Source organism: Gossypium arboreum, chromosome 7, assembly GCF_025698485.1.
Source record: "Gossypium arboreum isolate Shixiya-1 chromosome 7, ASM2569848v2, whole genome shotgun sequence".
NCBI classification, from domain to species: Eukaryota; Viridiplantae; Streptophyta; class Magnoliopsida; order Malvales; family Malvaceae; genus Gossypium; species Gossypium arboreum.
In genome coordinates, this window is record NC_069076.1 from 71,530,528 (window position 1) to 71,548,234 (window position 17,707).

A 17,707-nucleotide genomic window follows, 5' to 3' on the forward strand; every position below is an offset into this window, starting at 1 on the left:
TCCTCTGTTTCGATAACAAATCTCAATCATAACAATTCAATTCAAATAATCATTATTAGCTTACCTTGATGTCAAATTATGAAAAATATCACAAATATGAAACAATTAAATTGATACTAAATCATGAAAATACAAGCCGATAGCTCGTGTCACTCGTCATCGATTCTCGCCTTTTCTTTTCTTCTTGACAACCCTATGTCATCTTTAGCTGCGAGTAATAATTCAGCAATAACACAATATAAAATTCTATATCAAATCAAAATCAAATATAAAGTTATACATATTCTGAAATTTATTCAATTTAGTCCTTAAACCCGAGACAAACATAACTTTCAATCTAAGGCTTTGGATTAAAATCTGATTTCCCATACACTCATTATGGAACTTCTACTTTCTATTCCTACTGAAATTTTATACCAGCTTTACATTTTATTTAATTTGGCCCATAATATACGAAACTATCAATTAAACCTTACAATTTGGTCTAACAAGGGCTGTTACCAGCTATAAATGAACTATTGTTTATAGAATAAATATATCCCCAAAAAAATGAGAATTGAGAATGGTGGTGTCCGCAAGTGCACGAGTCAAATTGTAATTTAGTTGTACAACGAAATACCAGAAGTATTTTGAGGATCGTACCCAAGGGAGGTTGGAATAAATAACGAAAATACTTTGTACAATAATAAGTCTAAGTAGTAGTAATTATTTCCTATAGTAAGATGGATCATAACATAGATTTAGAGGAATAAAAACAAATAAATAAGAAAAGGAAATAAATAACGATAAATAAATAAACAAACTAAATTGGTAAATCAATCAGGGAGATTAACTTGCTTCAGGGTTTTCAACTAACTTCGAATTAGGGGTCTAGAGTGGATTAATCACTGATCAAGCAATTATTACCTCCCGAATCTAATTAACTTAATCAATTGGTTGATACTCACTTTTCTTCAGACCTTACTTTTTTAACCAGGATAAATTATGATTTACTTGGTTTGACCTATTTTTCGATTTAATCTAACCTAAGATTACTTATTAGGGTTGTCAAGCCTCAAAATTTAAGAACACATAATTTATATCAACTAATCTATCTTGAGAAATCCCAAATCTTTCGTTAGTCACATTCCTATCCACTCGTTAATCACCCCTAAAGGATTTAGCCACTCATGTTATTCATAATCTCAACTTCGATTTAACAAACCATGTGAGAAACACGATCAATTGAAAGAAGAAAAGTGATTTGAATAATTGTGGATTGAGTATTGAATGGGAAACGAAGTAGAAAATCTCTCAATTGGAATAACGAAATAAAAAAAAAGTAAAGAAAAATATAGACTCAATACTTTAATTAAATAAACGAGTCCTTGAATCAAGAATAATGCAAGAAGAAGAATAAGAAAGTATTGAAAATTGAAAAGAAAATAAACTAAAATTAATTGTAAAGTATGAGGGTTTTTGAAGGCGTTTAGGACAACTTGATTACATTTAACCTATTTATCACTTGATATATTTAATTTATTTTTCCTATTTACAGTCTAATATACTGAACTAAGTAGTCTCCAGATAAACAACCTAAATTATTTAATTTCAATTGAAATTTACAATTTAAACAAACAACCTAGGTATATAATCTTAACCAAACACTTGTATTTCTACAAGCTCAAGCACGAACATGCAATTAAAAAAGAAAAACTAAAAACTAAAAACAAAGAAAATAACATAACTGGAAAGAAAATTTTGCAAATTTCCTAAGTCACCCCCACATTTTATTCGACACATTGTCACTAATGTGCAACTATAAATATTAAGGAACGAGATTACCTGATTTTCTTCATTCGTGCAATACAATTGGTGGGACTACTCCTACTTCTCGATTTGTGGCTCTATAATGTTGTGCCATAAAAAAATTGGGGTTGCTACTAAGAAAACCTAAACATATTATATATATTTAATATAAAGTTTTGAATGCTTAAAAACTATATGAAAGATATTTTGAATATTAAGTCGAAATTCTAATAAAAACTGAAACTTAAATGAAATTGTTTAAAATTAGTCAGAGACAGGATCCGATGCTTCATCCACTTTCTATTTTTCGCCTTCCGAATCTTCCTCTAGGTTCTTGGAATGACGGAAATGTGCAAGTGTACACAATCACAATAAGGAATAAAGTGACAAGTAAATATCGAGTTATCGTACCCATATGGAATGTGAAAGAAAAATATTTATGAAATGTAAACCAAACACTTTGGTGATGGGAAAATATTTCGTTTTAAAGAAATGATTTTAAAAACAAAAAATTAACTAATTGATAGAAATAAAAGTAAAAATTCCAAAGCACGATTTCAGACAAATGGTTTAAAAATTTCAAAGCCCGATTTCAAAAAGATGGTTTTAATCAAGATGACATAATTGTGTTAGATCAATTACATTCCTTAACTTAGAATTACTAAACTAATGTTCATATTGTTATGAATATTTTCACAGCAACTTGGTAATTTACTAACTACTACTCATATGTACTTACTAAATTAACTAATCTCTTGAAACTTTTTCAGTGCCAATTCAAACAATCAATCAATCTTCATAAGCACATAAAAGATTAAGTGAAGTAACAATATATTTCTATGTTGAAACAGTTTAATCACAATAATCTTGCAAGCTATGCAAGGTTAATGTACCGTTTAATACCGTTGCTAGTTTAACATTCAACTACCTTAGAATATTAAACATGCACCAATTAAATACTGTGTCATTTAATTATAATTTCAATAAGTTTAATAATTAGTTCATTTTTTTACCTTACATGTAACACCCCACACCCGTGCCCGACGCTGGGTCGGAATATGAGGCATTACCTAACTTAAACTTATGCATATAAATGTTTTCATAATACTAAAACATGGTCAAATTAAAAAAAATTTCAATTTTATTTATAAACTCCTTGATAAGAGCCTATTAAGCCCAAAACATCCATTAGAACCCATTCGAAAACAATCCGAGTTCTTTAAAGAACTCTAAAAAAAACTCTTAACACAGGGGCACACGCTCGTGTGGGAGGGGCAACACACCCGTGTGACATTTCAACATGGTCGTGCTATTGGCCCGTGTGGCTGACACGGGCTAAGGAATACAAGGACACACCTGTGTCCTATACCCGTCTAGAATTAATTCTAAATGCACACCTACAAGGGTTTTCACACGACCTGGAACACGTCCGTGTCTCTGCCTCGTGTCCCTCACACGACCATGACACGCCCGTGTCCTAGCCTGTGTGCAAAAACCTAGACATTCTGTTTCTGACATCAACAATCCTTAAGGGCCACACGGCCAAGGCCCACGCCCGTGTGCTAGGCCGCGCCCTTCACACGATTGAGATACACGGTCGTGTCTTTGCTCATGTGTTTACTATCATGCATACTGACTTACAATTCTTACGTGCAGGAGACACATGGCCATATCACACGCCCATGTGGTGGATCGGGTGTCACACACGGCCTAGACACATGCCCATGTGCCTACCCGTGTGGACAAAATAAGGCTATTTACCAAGCCTTTTTGTCACCCTTACTTATGTAACCTACACAAAAATCATACTATACAAACATAAAGGCATATCACATAGCCAAAATAACCATAATGGACAACATTTCATTTATACAATTTACTCATCCATGAAAATATCATCTTCTATTTATAAATCAAAACGAGTATTGACCATCATCTATGGTCTTATACAAAATGAGTATCATATTCACCATATAAGTCATTACCTTATGGCTAACTAACAAAACACTAAACAAAGACTCGAGTTCCTATACATGCTAAAAAACAAAACAATAAAACTAGCTATACCAAGATCTTGAGTTATAGTGTGATCGAAGCTTTTGATGTCACTAGATCCCCGATGCTAGCTTGGCGGTACTATAAGGAAAGAAAAGAAAAGAGGGTAAACGTGGGAGCTTAGTGGAAAACAACCTAAATGCTCTTTATTACTCACCAAAGGATCATATTCTTCCATAAAAATTCAAAAAACAACCTAAATGCTCTCATGGAAAAACCCTAGACCTTCAATTATTTTGCAAAGTAGTCCGTTCATTTAAAAGTTCTTGCTTCAAGTGGTCCAAAAATGTAAAAATCATCAAGAAAAGTCATGAAAATCACTTACTTGTGAAGGCTTAAAGTGGCTGAAATTTTGAAGCTTCAAAAACCCCTTTAATGGCCAATTTTTCGGTAGAAGAAGAAAGAGTGAAAAAAAAAAAGATGAAAACTTTTGTTGTTTATTTTATTCAAGCTAGTCAAAATTGGTGACCAAACACCACCTAATTTTGACTTTCCCATCAATTTGTCCCCTGTGGCCGGCCAGCCTAAGAATTAGGGGGTCTAATTGCTCTGTAAGGCCCCCAATTTAGGTTCTTTAGCTAATTGACACCCTTCTCTAACAAAATAGGATTTTTGTACTTTATGAGATTTAGTCCTTTTTCACAATTAAGCAAGAAATCGCTAAAATTAATTCACCAAAAATTTCATGTACTTATCTAATCATGCCACAATACATAAAATGATATTTAAAATAATTCCCACAACCTCGGTTTAGTGGTTCCAAAATCACTATTTCGACTAGCCCCAAAATCGGGCTGTTACATTACATTTTTTAATGCAAGTATAACATAAGCATGATTTTATTTAATTGAATAACTCACCCAGGCCTATAACAACACAAATATAATTTTAATAATTGAAGTGAATCGAAAGTAATCAATCTAACACGAATTAATTTAAGCTATTCTAATTAGAACAAGAACAAAAACAAAACAATTATTCATATTCATGATCAAAACATAAACAAGAAACTTAAAGAGAAGGGAACTAGGAAGCAAAACCAGTATTAATTTCTCTGAAGCCAGACTAGTGCGCTCTTCTTCTTTTCTGCTTGCTGTGTTGAACTGAGGCCTCTACGAACAATTTAATGATGCTATCCAAAGTGGAAGAGGGCTCTTTTTCAAGAGAAAATTCGGCAATGGAAATGAGAAAATAAGAAAGCGAATAGAAGAGAGAAAAACAACTGAAAGAGAGAGATGTGTGGGAAATGAATGGTGTGTTGAATGAAGAAGGGAAGAGGGGTATTTATAGGTGGGAATGGATGCTAAAAATTGAAATTAAATAGTAGCCACTTCTCTTCCCTTGGCCGGCCACATATGGTGCAAGTTTGAATGGCGCAAACTTGTTATTTTAAGCTAGGGGCAAAAGGTTGATGGCACGAAAAGTGGAGGGGTTCAAATAGGATTTTATGGAAATTTCAAGGGCTATTTTGAAAGTGTGGAAATCAGATAAAATTAGCTGATTGGGTTAGCTATTTGGATGGTTTAGGCTGCCCCATTTGCTAGGTGGATCAATCTTCTTTACTTAGCACAATTTGGTATCTTTTCATCTTCAGGCTTATAATTAATTTTTAACACAATTAATTTTGGATCAAAATTAATTTTAAAATATTTTTAAGACATATTTTTGGACCATCCATGGTTGGAAAATATTATTAGTCTTGCTCTTAATCACTTGATGTACAATATTGCCCCAATGGTTCAAGCTTCTCTAGGTGTTTGCCTAGCCAATGTGCACCTTTTGTGCAAAACTATAAAAAAAACCAAATTTGTGTAAATTTATTATAAAATAATTAAAATTCAATATGTTAATAATTTAAGTGCAAATTAGTTATTTTATAATTAAAGTATGAAATTCGAAAAAAATTACTACGAAACTGCACAAATTAGGGCTCAAAAGGTGCTTAAAAAGTCTACATATTTTTGTGTTTCCAGTTCTCCTTCGGATCTTCTTCAGGATCTTCCTCTTTCTCCAATTCCCTCTTTTTCTTCACCTTGCTTGAGTCAATCACTACCTCGTACTTGGTTGCTGGGAATTGTGGCTGCTTTAACCCGCTTTTCCTTGCATAGTCTTCAAAGATTGATCCGCCTTCTTACATCTATTGAATGATCCATTCCAAATCTGGTAACACATTGTTGCCTTGTTGTGTTTTGGTTTTTGTTGCCTTATTTCATTTCTAGTTTCCTATAAGGTATTCTAAACTTGGTCAAGACTGAAAACTTGCTCAGTTATAAGACACGTCCTAATCGTCCCATCAGTAGCTTCGCTTGTTGGCATATGGTCGTTACCAAGTGTGGGAACAATAGTTCTACTTTTTTTTCCTCGCACATTAGAGCATGCTTTGATATATCCATGTTCCCACACAAATTTGTTCCTTTGTTAAAATTACGTATAACAAGGTTGCCTGGAATGTATCAATGTTGGACATGTCCGTTGTTAGGCAAATTTGAGTACTAATAAATTTCAACCACATTCATATCGTCGGAGTTAACTTTGCTTAAGAGAGCGATATAGGATAATCTGTGCCTAAGTGGCATTTCCAGTCACCCTTCTTGTTCATTAGAAGTTTAATTATGTCATTCATATTCTCTCTCAAGAACTACATTAGGTTAATTAGTTGAACGAAATCACAAATATATGGCAAAATGTCATAATAACGTGCTATCTTGAGTGGCGAGATAGTCATCTCCTTTCCACGAAAAGAGAACCACATCCATAGTACCTCCATTGGTCTACTCACATCTTCCTTCTTCAAAGTTACAAAAAATTCATGCATAATCAGAAAGTACATCGACTTGGTCGGGTTTGTGCAGAACTTCTCTCATCGATGGTGTAACAACCTATTTTTAGTCAAATCGGAATAGTGGTTTTGAAACCACAAATATGAGGTTGAAATAATCATTTTTATTATTATTTTAATGTCTACAACATAATGGTATGATTGTGTGAAAGTTTCGTTAAGAAATTTTATCATTTGAATGTTTAATTTGATAAAAAGGACTAAATTGCATAAAGTGTAAAAGTGATATTCTAATAGCTAAAGGTGTTTAATAGCTATGGAATATTAAAGTGGAGGTCCTTATGTGATAATTAGACCATTAATAATATGAGTGGACAAAGATGGGCATTTTTTTAATGGTTTTAAAGGTTAATGTAAAGGTTAATTTGGCAATTAGATAATTTAAATGATAATTAATAAAACAAAATGCCATTTAATCTATTCATCATCTTCCTAACCAATTATTAAAGAGGAAAAATCCATTAAAATAGCTTCAAGGTTTGGCTAGCTATCATCTATGCATATCAAGAAAAGCGAAATACGAATTTAGATCGAGGATGGAATAAGGTTTTGGACTAATAAACTTGTTTCATCATTTTTGGCATTCGAGGTAAGTTCATATGTAATAAGCAATGTTATATTTGTATTTTAAATGCTTTGGTATTGCATAAATTGTGAATACGACACTACAAACATGTTTGAAGACGATTTGGCAAGTGTGAAATCCCGGTTGAACCTTAGGAATAGATTAGGATACAAATGACATATCATTAAGGGTTATGTGATTTGGGTGTTGGTACGTACGTCCTACCAGTGGCTAATTTATCCACCACGTGTTACGGATACTCATCAGCTTGTATGAGCAGCATCATGTAGCTTCATCATGACTGTCAGTTTGTGTGAGCAGACCCGTTGATAGATCGAGGGTGAGCGTTATATGTGATATGAGATTGAGATAGCTTCGTGTAACAGCGCAAATTTCAGTGATATCAGAATAGTGATTTGAGATCACTAAATCTGACATGTGAGTTTAGATATTAGTAAGTAAAAGTTAAGTGTGGTTTTAGAAATAATTTCGAATTAGTAAAATTATGAATTAAAAGAAATTTATAGATTAAATAAGATAAAAATGAGGTATAGAGACCTCAAATTCATAAACCGAGCCATAAATATTTTTATAAATATTTATGGAGTGTTAGTAAGTTAGTATTAAAGTTTCGTTAAGAAATTTTAAGGTTTCGGTAGTCAATTGGGTAAAAAGGACTAAATTGAATTAAGTGTAAAATTGTGAAATGTGATTAAATAGCTCTAGTAATTATTAAAGGAGGACTAAATAGGCAATTAAACACCTATTATTGGGTTGGATGGCATGAGTGTGCAGGAAAAATAAAAATCAAGTGTGAATAAGGGGCAAAATTGGAAATAGGGTAAAATTAAATTGTAAAATATGATATATTAGGTAAAATCTAGAGTTTTCTTTATTTTTCTTCATCCTCTCCAGGAAAAACACCATTGAAGGGTTATTTTAAGCTGGTTTCTCATATTTTTACTACATTTAAGTCAATTCTTGATTATTTCTTGTAAATTTTGTGTTTTCGAGACTTTTACAACTAGGTCTGCTTGTTTAATTCATTAGTTTTTGATTTCATGGGTAATTTTGAAAGTTTCCATGAACAAGTGCTGAAATTTTATGATGATTTATCATGGAATTATGGTTTTAATTTATTATATGATGATTTTATGAAGAGATTTACATAGAAATTTATTTTAGGACCTAATTGTGAAAGTTGTTGGAATTAGGGTTTTGTGTTGAAGCTTGGAATGTCACAGGCTGTGAAGTAGTTTGTAGCGTTTAGATAAAATGATATTTGAAAGGAATTAGTTTAATTGATGAATGAATTGAACAGAGACTAAATTGTAAAAATTAAAAAGTTTAGGGTAATAGTGTAATTTCAAAAATTTAAGGGCATAAGTTGTGAAATAGAATAGAATCGAAATAGATGCTAATGAAGGAATGATTTTATAATTATAGATCAAGAAAACGAAGTGAATCGTGGAAAGGAGAAAATTCAAGAATAGTCCCTGACTTTCTACGACTTTTGCAAATTAGCTAGGTAAGTTCATATGGCAAATTTAATGTTTTGTTATAAAAATATTATGGTTTTAAGTATATTATTGTATATGAATACTATTAAATTGTAAAAAGTATGAAATAGTATTTAAGTAAAAATACATATTATTTGGAACAATGGATTTGAATGCTTGCATTCTGTGACCATAATGAATTGACGGAAAAGATGTGATATGTGCTTCCATATAAGATCATAGCCCAATGTGATTCGAGTTCCCGTATAAGACCATAACTGGGCTATGGCATCAGTGTGATGTGATAATGTTATTCTGTATAAGACCATATCTGGGATATGGCATCGGTATGTTATGTGATCCATGTAAGACCATGGCAGGGCTATGGCTTCGGTGCGTGATGTGTGACAATGTGAAAGTCCATAGTTTACTATGGCAGTGTGATAATGAAGCACTCAATTCCTTTATTGTTCATTAATTTGACAATGGAAGTAAATGAGAAATGGGCCCAAGGGAGTTAAATTTGTGAATAGCAACTTGGAAATTATCCAAATGAGTTTATTAATGAAATTGTGATTTACAGGATGAATTAGATAAGCTAATAGATATATGATTGTGTATAATATTTGGTAAGATATGTGTAATTATGCCTATGAGCTTACTAAGCTTCTATAAGCTTACTTGTGTGAGTTATTTGTTTTGTAGATTGACTTATATACATACGGAGGATCGGATCTACATCAAGGGTCACACTATCCAGATTTACTCCTGTAGATTTTGTTAAACAACTTTTTGATTTATATGGCATGTATAGGAGTTGATTTGATAATATAATTGTGTGAATGATTAAATAAGTAAAGTATGTTAAATGTTATGTTTTGTGTTTGAAAATGAAATATACATATTTTGGATTGAAATAATTGATTGGTTGGGTTCTATTAGTGTATAATTGTGTTTAGGTACAAGAAATGGATAAAAGAATGTTATTTGATCAAGATTTATGAGTTAATGTTTTGGGCATAAATTAAGTGTGTTTGATATGTGAAAATATCTTAAAAATAGTGAAAAATGAGGTTTTCACATGGCCAAGTCACATGGGCTTGTGCCCAGGCCGTGTGGTAAAGTCAGAATTGCCCACGGGCAGGCCACACGGGCATGTCCCAGGCTACATGGGCGTATGCCCCTATTTTCAAGGAAAATTGTCCAAAGTTCTCGGTTTAGTCCCAAATTACTTCCTCAGTATATTTTGGGCCTCGTAGGTCCATATTAAGGACTTAAAGATGAAATTTGAGAGATTTTTAAATTGAAATACAGATTTATGACTCAGTTTTATACGTTTATTATTGTTTAATTCAGGTAGCACCTCGAACCCAGTTCCGGCATCGGATATGGGCGATGGGTGTTACACTTTGGCTATGTGTTTGACACTTAGGGTGCGGGATTTCCCAAGTATCCGATAGTATTCCAAATGGTTCAACGGGTATATGAAAGATATAGATGAGTATGAGATTGATAGGAGATGGTACAGGTATGTGCATGAGCCATATAAGCTTTAAATCGAAGAAACTTGTGAAGTTCATTTCTAACCTTATGATTGAATACTTGATAGGTTTGTGTATTTACGTAAGTTGTATATTCATATGATCAAATGTTTGAATTGTATATTTTTGGTAAGTTGAGTTATTTTCATACGAGCTTACTAAGATTTATAACTTACATTGTTTGTTTTTCTATGTTTTATAGTGAAATCAAAGCTAGCTCGGATTCGGGAATCCTCGGAGACCTCATCATACTATCAAACTATCACTCTGGTACTTTTGAATTTATATATTTGGTTATATGGCATGTATAGGAAGTGTGGTCATTTTGGTTATGATTTGGTAATGAATTTAGCCATTTGAGTTGGCTTGTAAATGTTAAGTGTTTGATGTGTGTATAGCCACGAGACTTGGCTTATTTTGGTATATTTTTGGTGATGTATATATATATGCATATGAATCTCATTATCTGCTTGATGCTGGATTGTAAATGCTTGTGGTGAATGGTTGAGATTTGAGTTTGGTATGTTTGTGAATTTAGGTCAAATAATGCATATTTGAAAATGGTTATATTAATGATGTGAGAAAGTGAAGTTTGGTATTAAATTGAATAGCATATTGTGGTATTGTGTGTCTTGTATATGTTGGTATTAAAATGGCATGATTTATGGTTGGTTGAGGTTGGATGAATGCCTATTTATGTCTTGTTTGGTGCCATTTGGTTTGGTGTAGGTGTATACAAATTTGGGTGGCAATTTGGCTTGGTAAATAGCCTATTTTTGTCTATATGGGCAGAGACACGGGCATGTGTCTCAGTCGTGTGTGACACACGGTCAGGTTACATAGCCGTGTGTCCCCTGGTGTTGAATTATAAATCAAGCCAGTATGCTCTACACGACTCAGCACATGGGCGTGTGACTTGGCTGGGTGGTATAAGTTAGTATACCCTATAGGTTTGGCACGGCCTAGCACACGACCTGGTACACGGATATGTGTGGCCATTTTAAAGGGCATACGGGCGTGTGTATTGGCCGTGTGACCCAAGTTAGAGAGTTACACGGGGTCAGACACGGGCCGGGACACGGCCATGTGATACCATTTTGAATGTCCACACGGCTTGTGACACGGATGTGACTTTGGCCTGTGAGGCACACGGTCAGGCCACACGGGCGTGCGTCTCCTGTATTTTGTAAAATTTTTCTAAGTGTTCCAAAATTATCCTGAGTTATCAGTTTAGTCTTGAACCATTTCAAATGCATGTTTAGGGCCTCGTAGGCTCGTATTGGAGATAATGTAATGATGTTGAATGATAAATTACATGAAATTTGTAGATGTAAGTGAAATGTATGTTTAATTGTTTAATAAGTCTGGTAATGCTCTGAAACCCTATTCTGGCGTTGAATACGGGTAAGGGGTGTTACAGATGGTATTGGATTAAGTTATGCATTTCATTCTTCAATGTGTTTAAAGATTCAAAACCTCGTTCTTGCAACGATATTTTGCGTTAAGCTATAAGAAAGTTGCTTTTGAGCACCCATTCCGAAGGGTAGGTGTGGTTATCCACTATGGATTTACTATCGAAAGGATTACTATGCATGCTTTGAGGTTTGGAAATAAAGGGAAAATAGGGGAATTTACAGAATTCTGGATAAAAGGTTGGTAAACGTTGCTTTGGTTGGCTATGACAGGGTAAATGGTTTAGTAGCTGCTAAGGGCAATATATAGAAGCCACCTAGGGCTTTACTTGTTGTCCAACCTTGGTGAAAATCTCTGAAGATCGCGTTGAATCAAGAGTAGAAAGTTGCCAAAAAAGGCTTATGTGTCGTGCTAAAGAGTATGTATGGCACGACACAGAAGCAATTTTTACCCCTGTGTGTATAGAGTTCAAAGGTGTGTCATGCCACAGATATGGTGTTGTGTGACACGACAATGAACTTTGGCATACTTAGCTTTTGTTGCACCAGGAAATCATTGTGTCAACACAACTTCAAATTGGCTTCTTTGAAACTTGTAGAAGGTCTTCGATTTCCAGTACATGCATCCTACTAACGTTTAGCCCTTCCATTGTGCTCAGAAACTTGTTCCCTAATAATTCCTAACAAAATAAAATGTCTAATTCCTAATGCTATTAATTCAAAAGAAAATTAATATACATTATTTACAAATTAATTAAATTTGATGGTTAAATTTTCTGTTATGCTACTGGACTTGTCCAGGAATTCCTTGAACTTTACCATCGATTTTAAATGTCAGTCTTACCTATCTTGGACCCATTAATCATTCCTTACTCCACTAGAGTCTTGCCATTTGTCTCGTTCTCTCATCGTATGAATAGCTACATTTGCAACACTCAAAAATCCTTTTGATCGGGGCTGTTAGGGGTTAAATTGAACAATATATAACATTTTTCTCTAAGAAATCCCTCATTTTCAGAATATTGGCCACATTAGGACACTTTTATCTTATCATACCTCAAAAATGACGGATCTAAAAAGGCGAGTAAGTTATGTGTGCAAACTGTTTTGGCATTGTGGTAGTATAATTTGCCACCCTGCTAACTTGCTGGTGAGTTATAGTATTGGTGTATACAAGCGTTAAAGTATTTTCCCTTTAGCAGTACCTAAGAATTTAGTTACAGGTATCTTCAAGTGGGGAGAAGAGTACGCCCAAGAAATAGTGTGCCCTAGAGTATTAGTGAAGCACGAAGAGCCTATCAAGTGTATAAGAAAGCTGTAGGAGACTTAGTTGCCTTTAAGACCATGTCATACGCAAGTCATCACTAAGGTATAATACGCTCAGTTTTCATGAGCACTTTTCAAGTTGGTTCTTGTAATGCAATTAGTTGGGAGTCTATTGGATTGATTTGACCCTTCTTATGACTAGTCAAAAGTAAAGTAGATCTTCACCAGATTTTTTTACCTACCTTTTGATTTGGTAGGGAAACTAGGGGGACTGAGAGTATATTTATTAAAGGGAGGGGAACGTTCCAAATGGTTTTTCTTTTTGCTTAACATTCAGGATCTTCTCTCTAACCTAAATGTTCTCTTCTTCTTCGTTAATATAGAGTTAAGACCTCATTTAACCAATGGATGATTCAACCTTCTGGTAAGTCTTATTGCCTTGTATGTTACGATTGTTGATGAGTAAGGATACTAAAAGGTGTGAGAACAATAGGGTGTGAGTAGAAAGCCCTGCATAGGGGTCACATGTAGTTGAAGCTTTAGTAAAATATATGTAAAATGGGATACTAATGGAAATTCCATGATCTTGTAAGCAATTGCTACTACTGGATTGGGAAGGACAATTGAAACAGAAGATCCAGATCGAGTCAAAGGTAGGTCTTTGGCGAGTCTCTAAACCCAACTTCTGTACAATATTTTATGATGATTCCTTATACAGTCGATGTTCATATAGATGCTCATATCTTCTTGAGGAGTTGTTGTATGTATAGATATGTGTGTGTTCTCTATGAAACATTTTTATGTATGTACTGAAGTGTACGATGTGCGGCATGAAAATAACGATATGTGGTAAGCATGTATGTGAAATTATGTGTTGGAAAGTATGATTCTGTTAAGGGTATGTGTCAGGTCTATGTAAATGTGTCCAAAATGTTATTAGACTGATGCATGCCAAATTTTTGTTGGTGACAAGGGGGTTCGAACAGTGTGTTGGTAAAATATGTGATATGATAATAAACCTCGCGGTGGCTGTTTGATGACGTCTGCCGGGACAATAAACATGAAGGGTAGTATGACAAAATGTTGTCTGTCGGGACTGTAAAAATGAGAAAAGGCCAGTGTGGTAGTTATGTGAAAAGACCAAGGCCATGGCACATTATGGAAATTAAGGATGAACAACTTTTGTCTGCTAGTGTCTTTGTGTGTCCTAGAGGCGATGATGGGCAAACCTCAAGCTATGTTGAGTTTAGGCAAATCCATATCATCAAACATGATAGTTAGTGTCATGCCATAGTGCAAACCAAACCAAACCAAACCTTTATGGCGAGTTATCTGTAAAGCCTTTGTGGTGAATTATCTAAGGAGCATATGTGGCGTTTTGTTTGGGAAGCTTTTGTGGTGAATTATCTGTAAAACCTTTTTAGTGAATTATCTGAAGAGCCTATGTGGTATATTGTTTGGGAAGCCTTTGTGGTGAGTTATTTGGAAAGCCTGTAAAGCAAATTCTGTAACACCTAAGTGGTGAGTTGTTAGTCCGCCTTTATGGTGTGATCTGGGTATGCTTATGAGGCATTTTCTGAAAGAGTTCTCAACATTGTACTCGACTGATGAATACACCATAGTAACTCAAGTTTAAAGAACTTTGCACGTATGCATTTATGGGTGGCGTAAGTGTTTGCAAAGTCTGGAAGCTTTCACATTTTGTATTAAAGTCATCTGAGCTTCTATTGGGTGATATAAAATATTACCTTCATTGAACTAAATTTGATGTCTGGATCAATGTGAAGATACAGTGTGACTGATATTTTGAGAGCCGCCAGAGGAGTGTTTAAAGGTATATCATTTTGAGAAATGTATCCAAATTTCTATCTCCAAGTGATTTCAAAATGGGATCTGCTCTAAGGTTGGAAGTCTGTGATCTGCCAATCGAGTGGAACGTGTACAAGGTGGTTAAGTTAGAGGTTGGTGTATAGTTATCCACCAGGAATCAGAAAAGTATCTTCCAAAATCTGAAAGGAAGTCTAGAATTCTTAAGTCGAGGAATTCAACATCGTTTAAAGGTAATAATAGTTCAGATTCACTAAGTCTTGTTGAAATTACAGGTGCCTATTTGTAATGCAGGTTCTTAGAATTAAACCTGTGTGTCTAGAGGGACCAAGCCAGGATTGTGCCAGGGTGGCAGTTTTGAGAATGATATTATGCATATAGAGGGGCACTATTGGGAACATGGTGATTAGTACTCTACACCATGATTTAGTTACTTTAAACAAATATATAAGTCATAATGTCTTATGTTGCTTTTAAAAATCTATTGTAATTAATAAATGTTCCTTTTAAATCTTTTGACTTAGAAAAGATTATGAATACACAAGAAGTACATCCAATATGGTTTTAGCTAGTTGTAAAATTTTTGTTAATTATTTAAGTGTTGTGATATCCTATATCCGGGCCCGGTAAAACAGGTCGGGTATAGGGTGTTATATATCTCGTCATTGACTTTTATTATAAGCTCATTTCACTTGAGAATGATTTTTGATTTCGAAGTGGCAAGAATTGGCCTACACAACAAAAAGGGAATTTCTCAATCTTCCTCAAAGTCTAGGACTACAAAGTAAATGAGGATTAAAAATCCTTGTACTTTAACCAATACATCTTCAAGTACACCTTTCGGGTGCACTAAAGATCTATTGACAAGTTGTAGCGTTATTGAGGTATTTTTAAGATCCCCGAGTCTGAGTGTTCGATAGATCGATAAGGCCATTAAATTTATGCTAACCCCTAAATCGCAAAGGGCTTTGCTAAATGTCTATCCCCTATCTCTATTGGGATTATAAAACTACCCGAATATTTTAACTTTGGGGGTATATTCTTTGAAATTATTGCGCTACACGAGGCATCAATGTCGATTTGCTCTTTCTTTTTCTTTTTCCTATGCATTTTCATGATTTCTTTTAAATACTTGGCATATTTTGTGATTTTATTAATAAGCTCTAACAGCGACAAATTAACATTGAGATATTTAAATAAATTTAGAAAAATTATAAAATCTACCTTGTCCCTCTTTTGCTTGTCCTTTAATCATGTCGGAAATGGTACTTCGGCTCTTGGTGGTCCGCTTGCTCCTTTTCCGTGGATTTTTTGACCTCTTTGTGAACCTCCTCTTCATGGATGGGTGTGATTGGAGACTTTAATGCCTTGCCCGATCGTAACACAATCGCCTTTGCATGTTCTTTCCCATATATTCGAGGGTTGTTTTTCATGCTACTAGGGAAACTTTGACCATTTTGCTTCTAAAATATTGTCCTGAGCTAGCTCATTTAGTCACAAAATTATCCATCTGAGATTCAAGTCGTCCACACATCACTTGGTCTTGTCGAATATCGATCTTTATTGTTTGCATCTTTCCCTCTAGCCTGTCGAATCTTTTACCACATGTAGTATGGTCGTTACCCATGATACATTGTTGAAATGGTGGAGGTTAATAAGTCGTGTTTTGTTGAGTTTGTGCTTGATTTTCTCCTCTTTGGTTACCTACCTTTTGAACTTCAGATGATCTCTCTAACCAGGATTATAAGTATCTGAGTACGGGTCGCGACCTCTATTATTTACGTAACTTGCTTCCTTAGGTTGGCTTTCCAAGTGTAGCTTCATTCTCTTTGGCTGGACTGGTGTCTCTAGACAATTAACCTTTTGTAAAATTTTTTGAATCTATCCTCTTCGTTCCCTTTGTTCACTGCTTTCACTATTGGAGTCTTTGATTGGTTAATAAAACTTTCTTTAGGCCATATGTTTTAGCCATATATTCAATGATTTATAAGCTTGTTTGTACGTATGAAACATGAGAGATCAGCCGGATGCTCTATCTAGATTAGATCTAATATGTCCGTCAACATCATTGTAGAATATTTGAATTTGGAACCATGCTTGCTATCCGTGGTGTGGGCACTTACTTATCATTGTCTTGAAATGCTCCCACACCTCGTAAAAGGTTTCATCTTTGTATTGTTTAAAATTAGTTATTTCTCGCCGAAGTTGAATGGTTCTACTAATCGGGAAAACATTATGAAAATTTTTTCCACTAGATCAGTCCATGCTGTGATGGAATCTAGTTCTAATGAATCTAACCAATCGGCTACATTATCGCATAATGAAAACGAGAATAAACGTAGATGTATAGCATATTCAGATACCCTGTTATACTTGAAGGTATCACATAGTTAAAAGACTGCTTGAAGTGTTGGTTTGGGTCTTCAACCTTGCTCCTTTTAAATTGTAGTGTGTTTTGGATCATCTGTAATGTGGCTACTTTTAGCTTGAAATTATTGGCATTAATTGCCAGGCGCTCAATGCTTCCTCACACCACATCTGGGTAGGTAAGACGTACTAATGCAACATCCACTGAGCCATTAGGACTTCTTCCCGATTATTTTCTTGTGGTTCTTTGAATAACGGATTTCCCTGGGATAAGTTTATAACCACAGGTGGATTATTGTCCATTAATTAACGGTTGCGCTTGAGTAGTTACTCTAGATCTAGGTAAGGTTGAATCGGAATGCTAGAGCTTTGGGTCATAAATGACATGAAAGAAAATAAAAATTAAAAATCGTATCTCTAGGTCCTAGCATTCCTGCTTATATTTTTAGTTGTAAAAAAATATTTTCAAATCTTTTGCCAAAACCTCCCTGACAACGGCACTAATAACTTGACCACCCATAAATGAACTATCATTTATAGAATAAATT

The 17,707-nt window shown here is 34.4% G+C and overlaps 1 non-coding gene across 1 annotated transcript; it reads left to right on the forward strand.

Moving 5' to 3' along the window:
- Positions 1–16,893: 16,893 nt before the first annotated feature.
- Positions 16,894–17,000, forward strand: LOC128295912 (small nucleolar RNA R71). Its single transcript, XR_008286461.1, has one exon. It is a non-coding gene; the product is annotated as a small nucleolar RNA R71 (small nucleolar RNA).
- Positions 17,001–17,707: the final 707 nt, after the last annotated feature.